Raw genomic sequence first — 21,600 nt, 5'->3', positions numbered from 1 at the left:
GAAGGAAGGAAGGAAGGAAGGAAGGAAGGAAGGAAGGAAGGAAGGAAGGAAGGAATGACAGACACACACATGAAAACTAAGAATCTGCAACACGTTTTACCTATGTGTTGGGGAGAAATTGGGTGTGTCCACCACTGCTGTCTATAGTGAAGTTTTGACTAATGTATGCACGTGAAATAAAAAATGTCCTCGAAGCTTCTCAGGGCTGCGGCCCGCTTAGGTATTTATGTCTAGTGATGAAGGCAAATGCAATTCAGTCTGCTGAGCATAAGAAAAACCATCCCCAGACCCACTCCACTATCTTTCAACATAATGCATTATACTCTTTTCCCAGCAGATAACATTGCTCAGAAAATCCCTTCATGGGTTTCTCCCTTTCCAAAACTTGGGTTCTCACTCTTTTCCCAGAAACAATCCTCTTTATTGAGTATATCTACCACAGAGACACTGGTCGTGCTTCAGGAACATCAGCATTCACATTATTTCTGTGCCTTTGTTTGCAACATAAATCCCTGAAACCCTGTCTCCGAGAGGGAATGTTGTCATTCCTGCCATGGGGTAAGGCATTTAGCTTAGTGTTAATTTGCCATCAGCGTAATTTAAACAACTTCATAAAATATAAATGGCATGAAATGGAAACGCATTTGTTTTGGTAGCAGATGCCTCTGTTTTATGTGAGGAAGTTAGTCTCATGGTTACAGGCACATTGGGTCCCCTGCCAGGGCCTTCAACATAAAACACGGAGGTTGGACGCCACCCATATTCTAGAGAAATGAACACAATTGCTTGGAAATGCCACACTGATACCTTTTCCACAAATGCCAGAGAGAAACAAACTAAAATGGGACTTTTTTTTTTTTTACCCCTGCAGAGAAGAAAGAAAATCAGAAGATTGAGTCTTACTGTCCTGACAGGTATCCTGAGATGTGTTATCTTAAGGGAACACTTTTCTGGAACAGAAAAGAACTTCCAACTAATACGGCTACTTCTAAGGTAAGGCTGTGTACTGCTTTTGATAGCAGGGATAGGACAATATACAAAGTCCCCGTTGGGCCATGTGATTAGTCTTTTCAGCCCATGGCTTTCGAGTGCTTCTCCTTCTCTCCCATTACACCTCTCTGTGACATTCCATTGTTCATACTAGGGGGATATGGGAGGAAAGGGATTTCATTCATTCATTTATCAAATACTTGCATTTTTCTATGTGCCATGGATTTTTTACTCACAATGAATACAAAGGTGAACATGGCAAATTGCTAGTTTTCTAATTTTCAACTTCGGTCAGCCTATTGTATTCTGGGGCATCTCTATGAAACATGTAATAACTAGTAAAATCATAGTTTTTCATCTAAAGAACTGTCCCTTGTCTCTTTTGTATCTGGATTGGTGAAATCAGGTAAGCTAGCCTGTACGCAAGTGTGGGATTCTCTCCTTCTCTTCCTTGATGTTTAAAGATGGTCAACACTTTGGTTTTGGCCGCCTTTCAAAAGAGGCTGTCTCTCCATCTCACACTAAATGTGAGTTATTGACCTTCCTCTCACAATCCTGCTCCTCTCTCAGCCTTCCCTATCTTGGGTGATGGCCACTTCATTCTTCCAACTTGTGGGCCAAATCCTTGAAGTGGGTCCTTGACCCTTCTCTTTTTCTGACACCTTACATCCAATCTGTCAGGAAACCTCCCTTGCCTCTACCTTCCACATGCATCTGGAACCTGATCTCTGCTCCCTACCTCTCTGCTACCTCCCTGGCTCAAACTGCCATCTTGTGTCTAGGGTAGGACTGGAGCTTCCTATAAAGTCTCCCTCCTTCCACCTTTGCCATCCTATAGTCTATTTTCAATGAGGCATCCGGAACAATCAGTTTAAAATGCAAGTGAGATCATGTAGCTCCTGTTCCCAAATGCCTGTAATTAGGTCATCCTCACTGTGGTCAGAGTAAAAGCCAAAGTCCTTAGAGACTGAGATCTGGTTCCTTTCTTTCCCTGGCCTCACCTCCTACACTCAACTCCCCGCCCCTCTCAGTGTCCATACCAGCAACCTCTTTGCTGGCCCTGAACATACTGGGTACACTCCAATCTAATGGCATTTGCACCTGAGTTAGCTGTTGCCTCTGTTCCTTTACCTAGAATGTTCTTCCCCCCATATATTCATGGCTGACTTCTCCATTTCTTTTAGGTCTTTGCTCAAAAGTTTCCTTCCCCCTGAGATCTACTGTAACCATCCTAAAATTATAACCTTTCTCATTTACACAGTACATCCATCCTCTTTACTTGCTCTGTTTTCCTCTCCCTCCCCACACTTACCACTTTCTTACCTACTATGTAACTAATTTCTCGTGTCTTGTTTCATATCTGATCCCCCCACCCCCCATGGGTTGGTTGTGCCATGCAACTAACTGGTCCTTGCCCAGGAATTGTGACAAGTTAAATATGTCACTTCCAGGTTAGAGCATTTAATTGCTGACATGAGACACTCTGGAACTCTCTTGTCTTCTGTATGGAAATCAGCAATGTCTGTGAATGGGGACTTTGATCCTTGACTTATTCCAATGAGCAGGACCCTTCCACCTTTTCCACTCTAGCAAACTACCACAGACATAAGAGCAAGAAACAAGCCTTTTTGTCTTGCCACTGAGTCTTGGGGGTTGTTTGACGGCACAGCATTGCCTAAGCCACTCTGATCGATGCAGGGAAGATGGAGAAATTGCTTACCCAGTGTCACACAGCCAGGAAGTCCAGACATTCCTCTATGACACATAACAAATTTCTGAAGGTGTGTTGGAAACACAATGGTCTGAAAGTCAAACAATATATTTGCATGCTTTAAATTGAAGACCAATCCCAAGGAACTAAAGCCATTTATAAAACCCAACCTGTGGGCTGTGCAGATGCTGCCTTCTTCAGAATCAGACAACTAGTCAACAGATGACAACTTCAATAGAGGACTAGGTACAGGTGAGATTGGCTGCAGCAGGGTTATCGTTATCTTATCATTTCTCTTTTCCACTGGGTAGGAAACCACTCCAAGCAAATTCCTGGTGAATCCCCCTTAACAAGCTGCCTCAGGGACTGAAATGACCAGCACAATGGTTCTCAAACCTGTGTATCAGAATCACCTGAAGAGCTTATTAAAACACAAGCTGCTGGACCCCACTCCAGTGGGTCTGGAGTAAGCCTGAGAATTTGTATTTTTCATAGTTTTCCACATAACTCTCATGATACTGGTCCAGAGACTACACTTGAGAACCATTAACAACAATAAGCAGTCCAAGTGTCAATTCAAAAACAAAACAGAGGCTCCGGGGTGACTCAGTTGGTTAAGAGTCCGACTTCGGCTCAGATCATGATCTCACAGTTTGTGAGTTTAAGCCCTGTGTTGGGTTCTGTGTTGACAGCTCAGAGCCTGGAGCTGGCTTCAGATTCTGTGTCTCCCTCTCTCTCTGTCCCTCCCTCTTCTCACACTCTGTCTCTCTAAAAAATAAACATTAAAAAAAACACACACACACACACACACACAACTATATTTGTAGGCTACAAAATATTTCTGGTAAGAACTTCCAAATTCCAAAATTTCCAAATCAAGTTAGTCATCATGGAAACAGAACTTTCTTACACCTCTTATGGTTTGGGGTTAGGGTAATCACACATCCCCTTGCTCAGAACATTCCTGACTCACACCTACTGCCCCAGCGTTTGTGTGTCAACAGCCCCTCCTTTCACTCTGGTCAGTGTCCAGGTCTGAATAAGTTATATGATTGTTCTGGGTAGGCCTGTTTACATTTTTTTTTTATTTTACAATTTTTTTCAAGTTTATTAAAAAATTTTTTAAACGTTTATTTATTTTTGAGAGTGAGACAGAGCATGAGCAGGGGAGGGGCAGAGGAGGCAGGGCATGGGGGAGGGGGCACAGAATCCAAGCTCCAGGCTCTGAGTTGTCAGCAGACTGTGAGATTATGACCTGAGCCGAAGTCAGACACTTAACTGAGCCACCCAGGTGCCCCTAAGTTTATTTATTCATTTTGAGAGAAAAGAGCATGAGCAGGGTGGGGCAAAGAGAGAGGGGAGAGAGAGAATCCCAAGCAGGCTCTTGTTGTCAGTGCAGGGCCCTTTGAGGGGCTCAAACTCACAAATTGTGAGATCACGACCTGAGCAGAAATCAAGAGTGGAACGCTTAAACAATGGAGCCACTCAGGTTGCTTCTAGGTCTTTTTACATTTTTGACTTTGACTTACGATGGTTTAAGGGCCTCAAAGATCTTAATCCCACCAAGGTTGCTGTGCTGTTGGGAGAAAGACCTGTGTTTTTGCTAGCCTCAGGACCCCTGTTGGTTTTCACGGGGGGATAGGGAGTAGGGATGGAGGAGGGGGGCGTGTTGAACATGGGCTCCTCCCCGTAACTGGCCAGCACGCTGCAAGAGCTAGGAATCAGCCTTGCTCACTGATACATGCAAGACAAAGTCAAGCATAAAAAAAAAGCTTCTGGGGTGCTGATGTATAATGCTGAAAAACAAAGACTGTCAGAAAAATGAAGATCTCAATATGCACCCCTGTCCCCAACAATGGGAATAGAACCAGAATTAATCTTCCAGCTGAATGGCCACTGCCATTTTATTCTCCCAGCCGGCTCTCAAGTCTTATATGAGGCAAACGCATGCTTTTTGCCAATCTTACTAATGTTCTTTCCTGAGGTCCATGTTGTTGAGTTGGAGGCTCTGATGACTAAAGAGGGTAAGTCTGCAGGGGCACGTTATCTCCACCTGAGGAGAAGCCCCACAGGGGCCACCCTCTTTCCGAATGAGAGGGAAGGATTCCGTGACATAAATTACGGTGTGGGTGTCCTGGCCCAGGGATGAGAATAAAGCTTTGCCTTTCCACCCCCTTTTAATAGCATCTAATTACTTCCAGGCTTCTAGACAGTTTCACAACACAATGATTAACGTAGTGGGAAAAGCACTTTTCAGCTAGGCTGTCATCTATCTATTTTTTTTCTTCTTTAAAAAAAATTATGATTGAAGCTTAGTTGACATGCGTTATATTAGTTTCAGGTGCATGACAGTGATTTGACAATTCTGTACATTACTTGATGCTCAGCACGAATAGCTACTTCTTGATAACTGCGGGAATCCTTACTTGAAGCCATTTATCTGAGTTGAAGGCTGCCCCTAAAGATACATACAGCTGGCTACAGCTTTAGTGTAATGGCAATTCTCTAGAGTGAGAGAGATGTGCACCTAACTGGCAGAGCCTCTCAACATTCCAGATTGTTAGCTAACTCCACTCCAAGCTTGTCCTGTATCATCCAGAACATGCAGTATTGCTGTAACTGGTTTCAGGTCAATAGACGTTTAGGAAAGGCAGATGGGGACAGTATGGTGGGGAGGCCAACTGGATGCATAAATGAAAATGGGCCAAAGACACGTGTCACCCCCACATTAAAAGAAACCGCAGAGTCTACTGGTATTTACTAGGTAGTTGCTTTATATAAACACTGTGCTTACGGTAAATGCAGCTAAGTTGATAGTTTTTGCCTTGTGGGAGTTTTAATTTTATCACGGATGACCTAAATTCAACCAACACTCTTCACAACTGCCGACACCCTGTACCCACACACACGCCCATAGACTGCTCAGGCTGCCATAGCCAGATACAATACCCTGGGTGCGGTCAACAAGAGTTTATTTTCTCCCAGTTCTGAAGGACCACTAGTCCAAGATCAAGGTTCAAGCAGGGTTCCGATTCTAGTGAGGGCTCTTTTCCTGACTTGCAGATAGCCACTTTCTTGCAGGTCTTCATGTGGTGGCAGAGACTGAGGGTTGGGGGTTTGGAGCGTGGGTGGGAGCTCTCTCTTTCCTCCTCCCATAAGGCCACAGTACTTTCGAATTAGGGCCCCACCCTAATTTAACCTTCATGACCTCATTTAACCTTCATTGCATCCTGGAGACCTTATCTCCAAATACTGTCACACTGGGGGGTTCGGGCTTCAACATACAAAGTGGCGGGGGCACAATTCAGTCCACAGCATACATAGGGCACACTAAGGCAGGAGCTAATGCAGTGCTGAGACCACTGATGATTAAATATTTACAGTGAGGAGAACCTTCTTGAAGCAGGCCTGCCGTGTGCTCTGGGAGCATTCTGACAGTCTGCTGCAAGGAGAGGTCAGTGTGAGCTCTTTTTAGTTAGCCAGGAAAGGCTTTCTAGACAAATGGGGATTTCTGGTGATATCTGGAGGGCAGAAAGATAGATTTAAGTGATAACAGAGAGGATAATAAGACCAGCGGGAGCGGGAGCATGAGAGAGATCCTACTTAGAAGAAAGAAAGATACACAGAGGGGTAGTTTGCGAGAGTTTTCCTATTTTCCCTTTGCTTTTTTAAAGTGGCTTTAAAGTGGTCTGCCTTTGTGTTCCTACCGTAGGAAGCTCATCATTGTGGGCTGTGTGTAGGTGTTCATTTTTCTTTTACTCCCTCTGCACGCTTCTGTAGGCTGCTCCCTGGGGTTCTAAGGCATCTGCCTGGTTTTCTTACATTGTTCCCATCTCTATCCGAGCTGCCTGATTTACTCATCCCTCTTTACTCACTCATCTACCTCCATCTCCTTTGCTTCCCACCCCCAATTAATTTGTGTAGTATCCTGACCCCTGCCAACACATATCCTCCTCAACTGCCTTATCTTGACCTTCTCTCGAAAAAAGCGGGCACAGGTGACTAAAAATCAAGCCAAACTGTTTGAAATGTGGGAACCCCACCTTTGGGTGCTTTCTGCAGTCTCTGCTTGGACTATATCCCCCTTTCCCGTCATTGCTTAAGTTTTAGAACCTAGGAAGCACACAGGAGATTCATTTAAGAAATCTCACACACACACACAAATAGATGAATACCTGAGGTGATGGATATGTTAATGAACTAGATGTTGGGGGCACACTTTCACAATATATACCTCTATCAAATCACCATGATGTACAGTTTAAATAGCTTATAATTTTATTTGCCAATCATAATTCTATAAAGCTGAAATTATTTTAAAAAAGCACATACACACACAAAACCTAAAGGAATTTCAATGCACACACGTGCACAAGAATGACTCTTTTCTTGGGTGATTGGGAAGTTCAAGGGTCACGTCAAAGCAGTTGCTTCCAAATTCACACGAGCTTTGGTGAGCTGGGACTCTGTTAGGTCTCTCCTTTCCCACCCCACAGACCTGCTCACTTCTGCTGAGAAAGATGACAGTGTGATTTGGTGCAGAGCTTCCAAAGTCTTGATTTTAGGGCCCTAGGGTATCAAAAGAGTACTGCTCCCTCCTCTGCAGCTTTACAGCACAGAATGGCTTGAAAATGGGAGAGTAAAAGCACCATTAGAGCTCTCTTTGATTTAGGCCATGGTCTTCAGAAAGTTTCCTAATAAATTATGAATATGACGTCTGGGAGTACACGATTAGCCCATCATCAAGGTTGTTTTTGTTGCTTTGCTTGGAAAGAAGATAGAAGATGTGTCATGTTGGGGAAGTGGGGGTGTCTGGCAAGGTCTGAGAGGGCAAAGCTGAAAGGGAGACACGTGGCAGGACAACTGGGAAGTTCTGGGAGCTCACTGCTGCTGACATCACAATTTTGCCTGAGAAGGTCCTGCCTGGCTTCTGGTCCTGGCACCATCACTTCCTAGCAGAGGGACTTCCAGCAAGTCACCGAGGCTCCATAAACCTTAGCTTCCCTGACCGTCATATGGAGATAATAATGGTATCTAAATTATCTGGTGGTTGTGAGGGTGAAATGAGATATTGTAGGCAAACACTGGGCACAGTGTCTGTGGCTTGTTGTAAACACTCAATACTAATAATTATTATTATGCAAGAATGACATCTTTTCTCCCATTCCAGTTTGAAGCTCATGGGTGTAAGACACATGTAATAGAAATTTCAAAAAAGTAATAGAAAAGCAGGGAAGCATCCTAAGCTAGAAATATTATCTTTGGGGCACATGGGTGGCTCAGTCGGTTGAGTATCCAACTTCAGCTCAGGTTATGATCTCAGTTTGTGAGTTCAAGCCTGCATCGGGCTCTGGGCTGACAGCTCAGAGCCTGGAGCCTACTTTGGATTCTGTGTCTCCCTCTCTCTCTGCCCCTTCCCTACTTGTGCTGTCTTTCTCTCTCAAAAATAAACAAACCTTACAAAAAGAAAATAATTATCTTTTTATTATCCCCAAATTGGACTCCATTCAATAAAGGACTAAGAGTGTTCTTAGGAGATTTATAAAATGATCCAAAGAGGACATATGCTAAGGTGCCTTGATACACTGGTGTGACTCAATCAAAACTTGCAAAGTTTCTCCTCCTTTCTGAAACCTTGGAGGACTGGGGCTATTTCACCATCTACTTCTCACCAAACTTCAGTTCTGCATCATATCCACTCTTGAAACTAATGTCACCTCATCCTTCATGAATGTTCTCTTTTCTCTGAGCCCAGCCTGGCATCTCTCTATTGACTTCACTTCTTCAAGTCAGTTATGCTGTACAACCTCACATTCTTAGGTCAATTTACTGATGTAACAATACGTTCAAGATTTAAAACTCAAATGAGTGTTCAACTATGCCTGGAAGTCTTTCTGTCATTTGCCAGGTAAACTGCATATCCTACTTTCTACAGTGATTATTTGAAACATTTCCCATTTCACTTCATATTATTCAGAAGATCAAAGCTTTCCAAAGGAACTCTTGTGAAAACGACAAATCCACTGACCTAGACAACAATCCTCATCTTCTCTCTTATTAAATGAGTTGTTCTTTCTATCATTTAAGCTGCTGCTCTCTCTCCTCCAGTCTCCTCAGGACCATGGCATGGTTATTCATTTTCCTCTACCATTTAATCAACAAACATCTTTCAAGTGGATCCTTCCTGTCAACATTCAAATATGTGCAAACTTGGGGTGTCTGGGTGGCTCAGTCGGCTAAGCGTCTGACTTCAGCTCAGGTCATAATCTCATGGCTCATGAGTTTGAGCCCCTCAATGGGCTCTGTGCTGACAGCTCAGAGCCTGGAGTCTGCTACAGATTCTGTGTCTCCCTCTCTCTCTGCCATTCTCCTCTTGCACTCTCTCTCTCTCAAAAATAAACATTAAAAATGTTTAAATATGTGCAAACTTAAGATACCTTCAAGTAACCACTTCTGATCCTTACATTCTACTCCAGCTCCCAGTATATTTTTATGTTCTCTAAACTTTATCAACTTTCAGTCCTCCCTTCTCTCTCTTCCTACTCCACCTCCATGAGTCTGGAATCCTGGCCATCACATGTCCACATTGCTGAATCACTCAGCTCTCAGCATTACATGGTGTCAATCACTTCCTTCTAAAACCTCTCTTCCCTTCATGCCTCTGGTCCCACTTACCCTAGTTTCTCTCTTAGCCCCACGATCTCTTCACAGTCTTTTCCAGGCTAATAGTGCTTTTTCCAGCCACTAGATATAGGATTTCTGCCAGGATCAGTTCTAATATTTCATATCTTCTCACTTTGTACATTTTTGCAAAGCAACTTTATCCACCTTCCACAGTTTAGACCCTTTAGACCAGTATATCTAAGAACTGACTTGACACGTGGGCTTCAAGTCTTCAAAGACATCAACCACACCCTATCCAAGGTCTACTTTCTGTCAATACATAATTTTCCCTCTCATTGAAAGACATATCTGTGGAAATAATAAAAAAAAAGATCACCCAAATAAGAGCAAGTAAAGACTATAGTTGACTCTTGAACAATGCAGGATTTAGGGGAACCAAACTACCAAGCAGTTGAAAATCTGTATATAACTTTTGGCTCTCCCAAAACTTGACTACTAATAGCCCACCGATGACCGGAAGCCCTTACCAATAACATAAATGGTTGGCTAACACATATTTTGTATATACACTATATACTTTATTTTCATAATAAACTATGCTAGAAGAAAGAAAATGTTAAGAAGATCTTAAGAAAGAGAAAATGCATTTACAGGATTGTAGTTTATTTATTGAAAAAAATTCACATATAAGTTTATCTGTGCAGTTAAAGTCAGCATTGTTCAAGGGTCAACTGTTTTTATTCAGGGTACAGGAGTCAGCCACTATCACTGGTATTTGGCAGAGGCTCAAAAGCAGGCTGACAAGTGGGAATGTTTCATAGTGCAGAAGTAAAAAAAAAAAAAAAGGCTTCAGTTATGTCCTGATTAGAGGCTGTTGGCATGGGGAAATGTAGGCGAGTTAACTAGACATGGGTATCCCATGTGATTGGTTAGCCTTCTCCAGTTGGTGCTAAACTGGAAATGCGGGCAAAAACTTGGCAGGATGTCAGTTATTAATCAAGCCTGGACTCTTTGGGACCAATTGCTACAGGGATTATTGTTTGGTTTCCTAAACAGTTTCCAAGAGATAGTAGTTTGATTTCCTGGACAGGTAGCTATATAAATATGTTAGCCTCTTGGGCTGGTTGCTGCAGATTATGGGTCAGAATTCTACTGTATACATAGTCTTCCCATTGCCCGTTTGTATATACAGTCTCTCAACTCCATCAGTCCATCTGTGTAAACCAGAAATAAGGAGGCAAAACAGCATGATGATATGATATGAGTTCTAGAATGACACTGTTTACTTCCTAGGTCCACCACACATTAGCTGTGTACACTGGATAAGTTACTTTATTTTAATTTTATTTACCCTAAAAATTAGGAGAATGAGAGACTTATCTGAGTCTGACACAGTTACTGCCCACCCAACAGCTACGACCCACATGTTTCTAAAAGTGTTAACAGCATTATCTAGCAGCTATGTGCTTGGTCCAAGGATAACCAGGAATGTCACATTACAAGTAACAGAGCCTAAAATGAGAATTTGACTGAAGGAAGAAAAGAGATGGGGGCTGTTGAGAAGACTACTATTCTTAGGTTTGAAGTTAATAAGCTTTCAGTGTCAAAATGTTTGGATTGGTTATTGTCTTATTACTTTGGAATGAAGACAATTTTATTCACAAAGCTGATATTAATATAAGGAAAATTCAGCCTATTCTTAGGTGTTAGCTACAGGCTTGCAGAATTCAGTAGAGTCTTTTAAGAGTGAAGGTTGTGAGAGAAGCTCTTTCTGCCAATAGGTTGCAATTTAAATCAACTAAGACTTCTATAATTTGAAGCCTTGTAGTGCTGGAATAACTTAATTCTCACCTTGAATTAGTGTAAATCCACAGAGAGAGGCAGGAAATACACTGTTGAGAAAATAATGCCCCCCATACACCCTAGCTGCATCTTCCAAACATCTCCTTTTAATTATTCTCTGTTTGACAAAGAAGAAAAGAATGATGACTAAGACAAGCTTAAAAGGGGTGTTTTCTTATACTACTCAAGATACTATTTCATATTATAACTGGAGCCATTAAAACAACAGCTACTGGGAGTAGCAGAGGACACAGGCCAGTGACTAGAAGACAGATATTCTCAAGGATTATGCACGAGGAGATTGTTGGCTTTTATTTTACAATATGGAGCAAGACTTGGGGTAAGGGGGAATGGAAGACTAGTGAGTTTTGTTTCTGAAGTACCAGACTGCTAAATTTATCTTGCTGAAAATAATCTGTAACAAACTCTATGGTGTTTGAAGGAGCTCTACAACTCAAAACTACAATAAATAGAGGACTAAAACTACATGGCTCAAAACGACATTCTTCCAGTACATGTACAAATGCCATTCTAAAAGACAACAGATAAGAAAGATCTTAGGGTAGAACCAGGAAGACCAGACTGACTGATTGACCTCTATCAAAGTGGAGAGTCTTCAATGTTCCTGTGAAACAAGATATGTTATATGCTATTTTTCACTGTGTCACTTCTCATTTTCCCCTTCTTCTGAAAACATAGTTTAAATTGTAGTCGTCTGTTTACTTCTTTGACACAGTGATCTGGTACAAATGGGGTTGAACAACTTGTCTTATATACTTAATGTTCCTGAACTTTACTGAGTAATCAATTCCAGAACTGATTCAGGGGAATACCTTCTCACCAGTGACTCAAGCAGGATAAATAACTAGTTAATATTTTAAATCTTCCTAGGAGAGGAGGCAAGTCTGATAGCAGATAATTCAACAATCATTCCCATTCTGTTTTACCCTCCTCCCCTTACTGTGTCTTCTTTGATTAACTATTATGTCCATATATAAACTGATCATGTGGTCACTGCAAGTTTGGTCTCATTTCAGCACCACGGTAAATCTTGACTAGTCTGAGCCTATCTTGGTAATTCCATTTCCTTGGCAGTGATTGTTTTGGTAATGAGTATGTGATATAATTCTGGCTAATAAGATAGAGTAATAAATATGCTGAGAGGTTTCTAGAAATATTTTTCTTGCTTTTAACAAAAAAGTAATAGAAGGGAACTTAGTCATCTTAACAAATATTTGTGAAAAATCTACAGCTAACATCATACTTACTGGTGAGAAATTAAAACCCTTTCCACTAACAGCAAGAAAAAGGCAAAATTTCCCTTCTCACCACTCCTTTCCAACATTATACTTAACTAAGGCAAAAAAAAAAAAAGGAAATAAGAGATATATAAATTGGGGAGGGGGAGCAGGAATAAAACTGCTTTTGTAGATAACATAATCATGTGATTATAGCAAGGTTACAGGATACAAGATTAATATACAAAAGTGAATTAATGCCCAATATACCAGCAATGAAAGAGTGAAATTAAAAATTTAAAAGGTCTTTTATTTTAGCACCCAAAAAAGGAAATGCCTAGGTATAAATCAAAGAAAATATGTACAGTATCTACATCAAGAAAGCTATATGGCACAAAAACAGACACTCAGATCACTGGAACAGAATAGAGAACCCAGAAATGGACCCACAAACGTATGGCCAGCTAATCTTTGACAAAACAGGAAAGAATATCCAATGGAATAAAGACAGTCTCTTCAGCAAGTGGTGCTGGGAAAACTGAACAGTGACACAGGGCGCCTGGGTGGCGTAGTTGCTCAGTGTCCGACTTCAGCTCAGGTCATGATCTCGTGGTTTGTGAGTTTGAGCCCTGCATCGGGCTCTGTCCTGACAGCTCAGAGCCTGGAACCTGCTTCGGATTCTGTGTCTCTCCCTCTCTCTGCCCCTCCCATGCTCATGCTCTGTTTCTCTGTGTTTCAATAATAAATAAACATTTTTTAAAAATTAAAAAAAAAAAACTGGACAGTCACATACAGAAGAATGAACCTGGACCACTTTCTTAAACCATACACAAAAATAAACTCAAAATGGATGAAAGACCTAAATGTAAGACAGGGAGCCATCAAAATCCTTGAGGAGAAAGCAGGCAAAAACCTCTGATCTTGGCCGCAGCAACTTCTTACTCAACATGTCTCCAGAGACAAGGGAAACGAAAGCAAAAATGCACTACTGGGACCTCATCAAAATAAAAAGCTTCTTTCTGCACAACAAAGGAAACAATCAGAAAAACTAAAAAGCAACTGAAGGAATGGGAGAAGATACTTGCAAATGATGTATCAGATAAAGGGTTAGTATCCAAAATCTATAAAGAACTTACCAAATGCAAAACCCAAAAAACAAATAATCCAGTGAGGAAATGGGCAAAAGACATGAATAGACACTTCTCCAAAGAAGACATCCAGATGGCCAACTGACACATGAAAAAATGCTCAACATCACTCATCATCAGGGGAATACAAATCAAAGCCACAATGAGATACCACCTTAACCCTGTCAGAATGGCTAACATTAACAACTCAGGCAACAACAGATGTTGGCGAGGATAAGGAGAAAGAGGATCTCTTTTGCACTGCTGGTGGGAATGCAAGCTGGTGCAGCCACTCTGGAAAACAGTATGGAGGTTTCTCAAAAAATTAAAAATAGAACTACGACCCAACAATTGCACTACCAGGTATTTTTCCGAGGGATACAGGCGTGCTGTTTCAAAGGGGCACATGCACCCCAATGTTTAAAGCAGCACTATCAACAATAGTTGAAGTATGGGAAGAGCCCAAATGCCCATCGAGGGATGAATGGATAAAGAAGATGCAGTATATATATACAATAGAGTATTACTCGGCAATCAAAAAGAATGAAATCTTGCCATTTGCAACTGTGTGGATGGAACTGGAAGGTATTATGCTAAGCAAAATTAGTCAGAGAAAGACAAATATCATATGACTTCACTCATATGAGGACTTTAAGACACAGAACAGATGAACATAAGGGAAGGGAAACAAAAAAAATAAAAACAGGGAGGGGGACAAAACAGAAAAGACTCACAAATATGGAGAACAAACAGAGCATTACTGGAGGGGGTGTGGAGGGGGTGGGCTAAATGGGTAAGGGGCACTAAGGAATCTACTCCTGAAATCATTGTTGCAGTATATGCTAACTAACTTGGATGTAAATTTAAAAAATAAAATTAAAAAAATTAAAAATAGAAATCTAAGTTTTTAAAGACCAAAATAAAATATATTTTATTTTATATAAAATATATATAAAATAAAGACTAAATAAAATATATTGTTATATTTTATTTTATATAAAATATATATAAAATATATATAAAGACTAAATAAATTTTTCTTGTTAACAACAACAACAAAAAGAACGCTATAAAACTCTAATGAAAGAAATTCACGACAAACTAAATACCCATTTTGCCCATTTCCCCATGCCTCCTCCCTCTGGCAACCATCAGTTTGTTCTCTGTATTAACAGGTCTGATATCTGCTGTTTGTTTGTTTAGTCATTTATTTGGTATTTTAGGTTCCATAAAAAGTGAAATCATGTAGTAATTGTCTTTCTTGGGCTGACTTATTTTACTTAGCATAATATATTCCAGTTCCATCCATGATGTTGCGTTTAATAAGATTTGACCTTTTTATGGTTGCATAATATCCTATTGTATGGATATGTGTGTGTATCCACACTGCATCTTCTTTATCCATTTGTTTATAGACACTTAGGTTGTTCTTATACCTTGATAATTGTAAATAATGCTTCAAGAAACATAAGAGTGCATTTTCTTTCATAATTAGTGAGAGAAGGGGACTGAAAGATACAAGTTTCTAATTATAGAATAAAGAAGTCACAGGAATAAAAAGCACTGCATAGAAAATATAGTCAATGATATTGTAATAGAGCTGTGTGGTGAAATATGGTAGCTACTCTTGGGATGAGCATAGCATCACCTACAGACTCTTCAAATCACTATGTTGTACACCTGGAACTAATATAACATTGTGGGTCAACTATGCTCAAATAAAAATATTTAAGGGAAAAAAGACTAAATAAATAGATACTCATGAGGATCAAGAGTTAGTATTGTCAAGTGGTCAGTTTTTCTCAACTTGATTTATACCTTCAGTGTAATCCCAATAAAAAATCCACACAAGTTTTTGTGGATATTGACAAACTGATATTAAAGTTTACATGGAGAGGAAAAACCCAGAATAGCCAACACAATGTTGAGGGAGAAGGACAAAGCAGACAGACTGACACTGCTGGACTCCAAGACTAACTATAAAGAGAAAGTAATCAAGATAGTGTGGTACTGGTAAAAGAACAGATAAATAGTTCAATAAACAGAATAGAGAACCCAGAATAGACCGACATAAACATAGTCAAGTGATCTTGGACAAAAGAGCAAAGACAATATAATGGGGCAAAGATAATGTCTTCAACAAATGGTGCTAGAACAACTGAATACCCAATAATAAGAAATCTAGACACAGACCGTACATGAATCACAAAAATGAAAGTGGCTCAAAGATCTAAATGGAAACTGCAAAACCATAAAAAGCCTAGAAGAGAACATAGGAGAAAACTTAGATGATCTTGGGTTTGGTGATGGCTTTGTACATACAACACCAAAAGCACAATCTGTGAAAGAAATAGTTGATAAAGTAGACTCAATTAAATGAAAGACAATGTCAAGAGAATGAGAAGACAAGTTATCGAATGGGAGAAAATATTTGCAGGAAACACATCTGATAAAGATCTGTTATCCAAGACCTCCGGGGAAGAAGGCAGAGTAGGAGGACCCTAAGCTCACCTCATCGCATGGATACAACCAGTTAACACTCACATCAGTGTAAGTAACCCAGAGAATGACTCCGAGACTGGCAGAACAGACTCCCCACAGCTGACTGTAGAGAAGAGGACACATCGAAGAAGAATAGCAAAGGCGGAAACATGGTCGTGAGCTAAATGGATCTTCGGAACTGTCAGTGAGGCAGGATGCTGTGGGTGCTGAGGGCAAGGACAAACAGAGCTTCACACCAGGCACCCCAGGTACAGGGAACCCACACAGAGAAAAAGAATCCCTATAACATTTGGCTTTGAAAACCAGAGGGGCCTAACTCTGAGTTCTTACAATCAGTGGGGCTTAATACCTGGAACTTTACAACCAGTGGACTGGGTTCTGGGACAGTTGGAGGGCAAAAGGAAACTAAGTCCTCACCCTTGAAGAGACAGCACAACAAAGAGGCTGCTGAGATACAGCATAGAAGTCCAGTGTGAAAAATGCCTGGGGTGTATAGGAAGATGTATTCACCAATCTCAGAGCACGTGCTGGAGGGGCAGAGATCTTTGTGAGATTTCTCCGGGAACAAGGGAGCTGATGTCCACCATTTCCCTCCCCAGTTCCCCAGCCTAGACACGCAGACAGGTGCAGGAATCAGTGCAGCACAACGCTTGCCACCTATCTTCCTAATAACAGTGTACCCCGCCCCCGTGAGCTTCTGTGGATCCACCCCTCCAACTTGCCTGGTCTGGTGGGGATTTTCCCAGGGGGTTGCAGGTCCCTTCCCACAGGGGACCAGCAAAGACCTTGTTAGCACCATGTGCTCCACTCCCTCAATCTCCTGTAGACCTGGTCCATCCAATACACCTTTGGCTGGAGCCCATCTAAAGTGATGCCACGAGCCTGGCCATGTGCAAACAGCCCTGACAGGGACCAGCGCCACTCCAAAGTGATTCCTGCCCCAGAGTCCAACTGTAGCCCTGCCCACCAGTGAAAGCTTCTCAGGGGACAACACAGGAAAAGTACCCTGCATTTCAGTGCTATTGCATCGTGGGCAAATGCCTGGATTGACTCAACTGGAGAGATCATCCAAATAGAAAATCAACAAGGAAACAGTGGCTCTGAGTGATGCATTGGACCAGACGGATCTAACAGACATTCAGAACATTCCATCCTAAAACAGCAGAATACATGTTCTTTTCAAGTACACATGGAACATTCTCCAGAATAGATCACTTGTTAGGTGACAAAAGCAGTTTCAACAAATTCTAAAGGATCGAAGACATACCATGTATCTTTTCTGACTACAAAGCTATGAAATTAGAAATAGACCACAAGATAAAATCTCGAAACAGCACAAATAAGTGGGGGTTAAATAACATGCTACCAAACAATGAATGGGTCAACCAAGAAATCCAAGAGGAAATTAAATCAAAGAGGAAATTTAAAAATGCATGGACACAAATGAAAATGAAAACACAGTGGTACAAAATCTTCAGGATGCAGCAAAAGCTATTCTAAGATAGAAATTTATGGCAATACATTGCTATACCCACCTCAAGAAGCAAGCAATGTACTGCTTGCCTACCTAAGAAGAAAAATCTCAAACCACCTAGCCTCACACCTAAAGGAGCTAGAAAAAGAACAAATCTAGTAGAAGGAAGGAGAAAATAAAGATTAGAGCAGAAATTTTAAAAATAATAACAATAGAATAGACCAATGAAACTAGGAGCTGGTTCTTTGAAAAGATCAATAAAATTGATAAATCTTTAGCCAGATTCGTTAAGAATAGTAGGACTCAAAATCATAAATGAAAGAAGAGAAATAACAACACCACAGAAATACAGAGTATTGTAACAAATTATATGCCAACAAACTGGACAACCTAGAAGAAATGGATAAATTCCTAGAAACATAAAGCTCCCAAAGCTGAATGAGGAAAAAACAGAAAATTTGAACAGACTCATTACCAGCAAAGAAATTACATCAATAATCAAAATCTCCCAAAAAACAAAAGTCCAGGACCAGACAGCTTCACAGGTGAATTCCACCAAACATTGATTTTTTTTAGAGTTTTCTTTATTTATTTTAAAAGAGACAGAGACGGTGTGAGTGGGGGAGGGGCAGAGAGAGAGGGCGACATAGAATCTCAAGCAGGCTCTGCAATGTTAGCACAGAGCCTGACATGGCACTCGAACTCGCAAAAATTGTGAGATCATGACCTGAGCTGAAACCAAGAGTCAGACTGCTTAACCCACTAAGCCACCCAGGTGCCCCTCGACCAAACATTTAAAGAAGAGTTAATACCTATTCTTCTCAAACTATACCAAAAAATAAAAGAGAAAGGAAACTTTCCAAATTGCTTCTATGAGGCCAGCATTACCTTGGTACCAAAACCAGATAATGACCCTACAAAAAAGAGAACTACAGGCCAATATCTCTGATGAACATAGATGCAAAAATCCTCAACAAAATAATAGCAAACCAAATCCAACAATACATTAAAAACAATATTTCACCACAATCAGGCAGGATTTATTCTTGGGATACAATAGTTCAATATTCGCAAATCACTGTGATATGCCACATGGTTAAGAGAAAGGATTAAAAATAATATGGTTATTTCAATACATATAGAAAAGGTATTTGACAAAGTACAACAATAGTTCATTAAAAAAAAAGCTCTCAACAAAGTCGGTTTAGAGGGAACATACCTCAACATAACAATGGCTATACATGAAAAATCCACAGTTAACATCACATTCAATGGGGAAAAACTGAAAGCTTTCCCCTTAGGACAAGGAAAAAGACAAGGATACCCACCCTCACCACTTTTATTCAACATAGTACGAGAAGTCCTAGCTGCAGCCATCAGACAAGAAGAAATAAAAGGCATCCAAATTGATAAGGAAGAAGTAAAACTTTCACTATCTGCAGATGACATGATACTTTATAGAGAAAACCCTAATGAGTCCACCAAAAAACCTACTTAAAACTGATAGAAGAATTCAGTCCAGTTGCAGGATAAAAATCAATATACAGAAATCTGTACCATTTCCCTACCAACCCAGTGTCCGTCAATAGATGAATGGATAAAGAAGATGTGATATATGTACACAGTAGAATATCACTCAGCCACAAAAAAAGAATGAAGTCTTTCCGTCTGGAACAACATTAATGGATCTGGAGGATATAATGCTAAGTGAAGGAAGTCAGAGAAAGACCCATACCATATGGTTTCACTCATATGAAGAATTTAAGAAACAAAACAGATGAACAAAGGAAAAAATAGACAAACCAAAAAATGGATTCTTAAGTATAGAGATGGTTACCAGAAGGCAGGTGGGGAGGCGTGGGTGAAATAAGCGAAAGGGGTTAAGAATATGTTTATCACGATGAGCACTGAGTAATGTATAGAATTGATGCATCACTCTATTATAAGTCTGAACTAATATAACACTGTATGTAAACTCTACTAGAATTTAAAAAAAATAAAAAAGTATCATCCAAAATATACAAAAAATTCTTAAAACTCAAGAAGAAAATAGCACAATTAAAAAATAGGTCAAAGACCTTAACAGACGCCTCAATGAAGATAATACACAGATTGCGCATAAGCATATGAAAAGATACTCCACATAGGTCATCAAGGAAATGCAAATCAAGTCAATAATGAAATACCGCAATACATCTCTAAGAATGGTCAAAAAGCAGAAAAAGGACAACAGCAAATACTGGTAAGGATGTGAGACAACACTCACTCTCATTCATTCCTGGTCAGAATGCAAAGTATTCTGCAAGACAATTTGGCAGGATTCTACAAAATTAACACACTCTTACCATGCCATCCAGCAATCATGCTCCTTGGTACCTACCCAAAGGAGGTGAAAACTTATGTCCGTACACAAACCTGCACACAAATGTTTATAGCAACTTTATTCACCACCGTCAAAATTTGCATGCAACTAAACTGTCCCGTAGTAGGTGAATAAACTGTGGTATATCCACATAATGGAATGTTATTCGGGGCTAGAAAGAAATGAGCTATCAAGCCATGAAAGACATAGAGAATCTTAAATACATATTGAAGCTAATCTGAAAAGACTACATATTGTATCATTCTAACCATATGACATTTTGGAAAAGGCAAAACTACAGAGACAATAAAAATATCAGCTGGTGTCAGGAACTGCGGGTGCTGTTGAATAGGTGGAGCACAGAGGACTTTTAGGGCAGTAAAACTATTCTGTATGATAATACAGACTTTGTGTAATCATGATGTGTCCATGTAAGTTCATCAACTGCAGTGAGTATATCTCTCTGGTAGAAGATGTTGACACTGGGGGAGGCTATGCACGAGCATGGGCAGCAGGGATATGGGAAATCTCTGTACCTTCTTCTCAATTCTGCTGCGAACCTGAAATTGTTCTAGAAATAATAAGGTTTAAAAACAAATACAGTTGAGCAAGTAGGAAGATATCCAACATTCTTTGAAAGAAAGACTCAATATCAAAGAGAGGCCAATGCTCCGAAGTTAGTTCACATACATGACACAATTCCAATGAAAACACCATTCAGTCTTTTTCTGGGGGCAGATAACTCAGCTACAAAGCTTATGTGGAAACATTAGCAAGCACAAATTTCCAGGAGAACTTAAAAAAATCAATGTTGGGGAAGGGTCGGGGACAGCTAACATATTAAAACATCACATAAACTTCTACAATTAAAATAGTATTTATTGATATATGAAGAGAGAGACAAACATATAGAACAGAAACAAAAATCCAGAAATAGATCCAGTACATGTGAAAATTTAGAATAGGATAAACAACAACTCCAATCAGTGATTTGAGAGGGGAAATGATCAAGTTACCAAGTTGAGACAACAAAGTAACATAGGGAAACACAAGACTAATTCCACAGGAGAGCAGAGATCCTATAATAAAAAATGAACTCACACAGTGCTTCCATTAATTAATTATGAGAAAAAATTGGTAAGTTTGGGTATATAAAAATAAAAACCTTTACTGGACAAAAAGCATCAGTGGTAAAATGAAATGCCAAGTGACAAAAATGGAAAAGTGTTTGTAAATTAAATCATAAAGAGCAGTAACCTGTAGTGTATAAAGGCTTTCGACTAACAAATCAGTTGAAAAATGAGCAATGATATGACCAGATAGCTCACCGAATCAATGGCTGTCATCATATGAAAAGACATTCCATCATGCTTCTATAATAAGGTAAATGCGAAATTAAATATAACGTGATTCCACTTATCACCCCTCAGGTTGTCAAAAACCCAAAGTCTGACAATTACCATCACTGGCCAGGCTATCACCAAGGAAACATTTATATGTTGCTTGTGGGAAGGCAGAGCGAAATAGCATATCACCATGGAGGAAATTTGGGTTATCCCTGATGAAACTACAATGCATTTACCCTTTAACAAAGCAGTTCTTCTGGGAATCTATTTTGAAGACACATTGGAAAAAATATGAAATGACATACGAACAGCTTACACGATATAACACTCTTCATAACACCAAAAGGCTGGATATATCCAAGCATCTATCAATACAGGATTCAT

General features: G+C 40.2%; 1 protein-coding gene and 1 long non-coding RNA gene across 12 annotated transcripts in view; one reads left to right on the top strand and one right to left on the bottom strand.

Annotated features, from left to right (window-relative positions):
* Positions 1–997, top strand: part of LOC121013644 (uncharacterized) — a 1,671-nt gene extending 674 nt beyond the window's left edge. The window contains exon 2 of the long non-coding RNA XR_005782818.1: positions 872–997. This is a non-coding gene — a long non-coding RNA (uncharacterized LOC121013644). The remainder of the gene's footprint in view (positions 1–871) is intronic.
* TRPM3 (transient receptor potential cation channel subfamily M member 3) overlaps positions 1–21,600 on the bottom strand; it is an 811,684-nt gene that overhangs the window by 350,249 nt on the left and 439,835 nt on the right. The gene's annotated exons all lie outside the window — the stretch shown is intronic.

This window comes from Herpailurus yagouaroundi, unplaced genomic scaffold (assembly GCF_014898765.1).
Source record: "Herpailurus yagouaroundi ecotype Mexico unplaced genomic scaffold, PumYag 199, whole genome shotgun sequence".
NCBI lineage: Eukaryota > Metazoa > Chordata > Mammalia > Carnivora > Felidae > Herpailurus > Herpailurus yagouaroundi.
The sequence above is the reverse complement of the archived record's forward strand: the minus strand, read 5'-3'. Positions and strand labels throughout refer to the sequence as shown.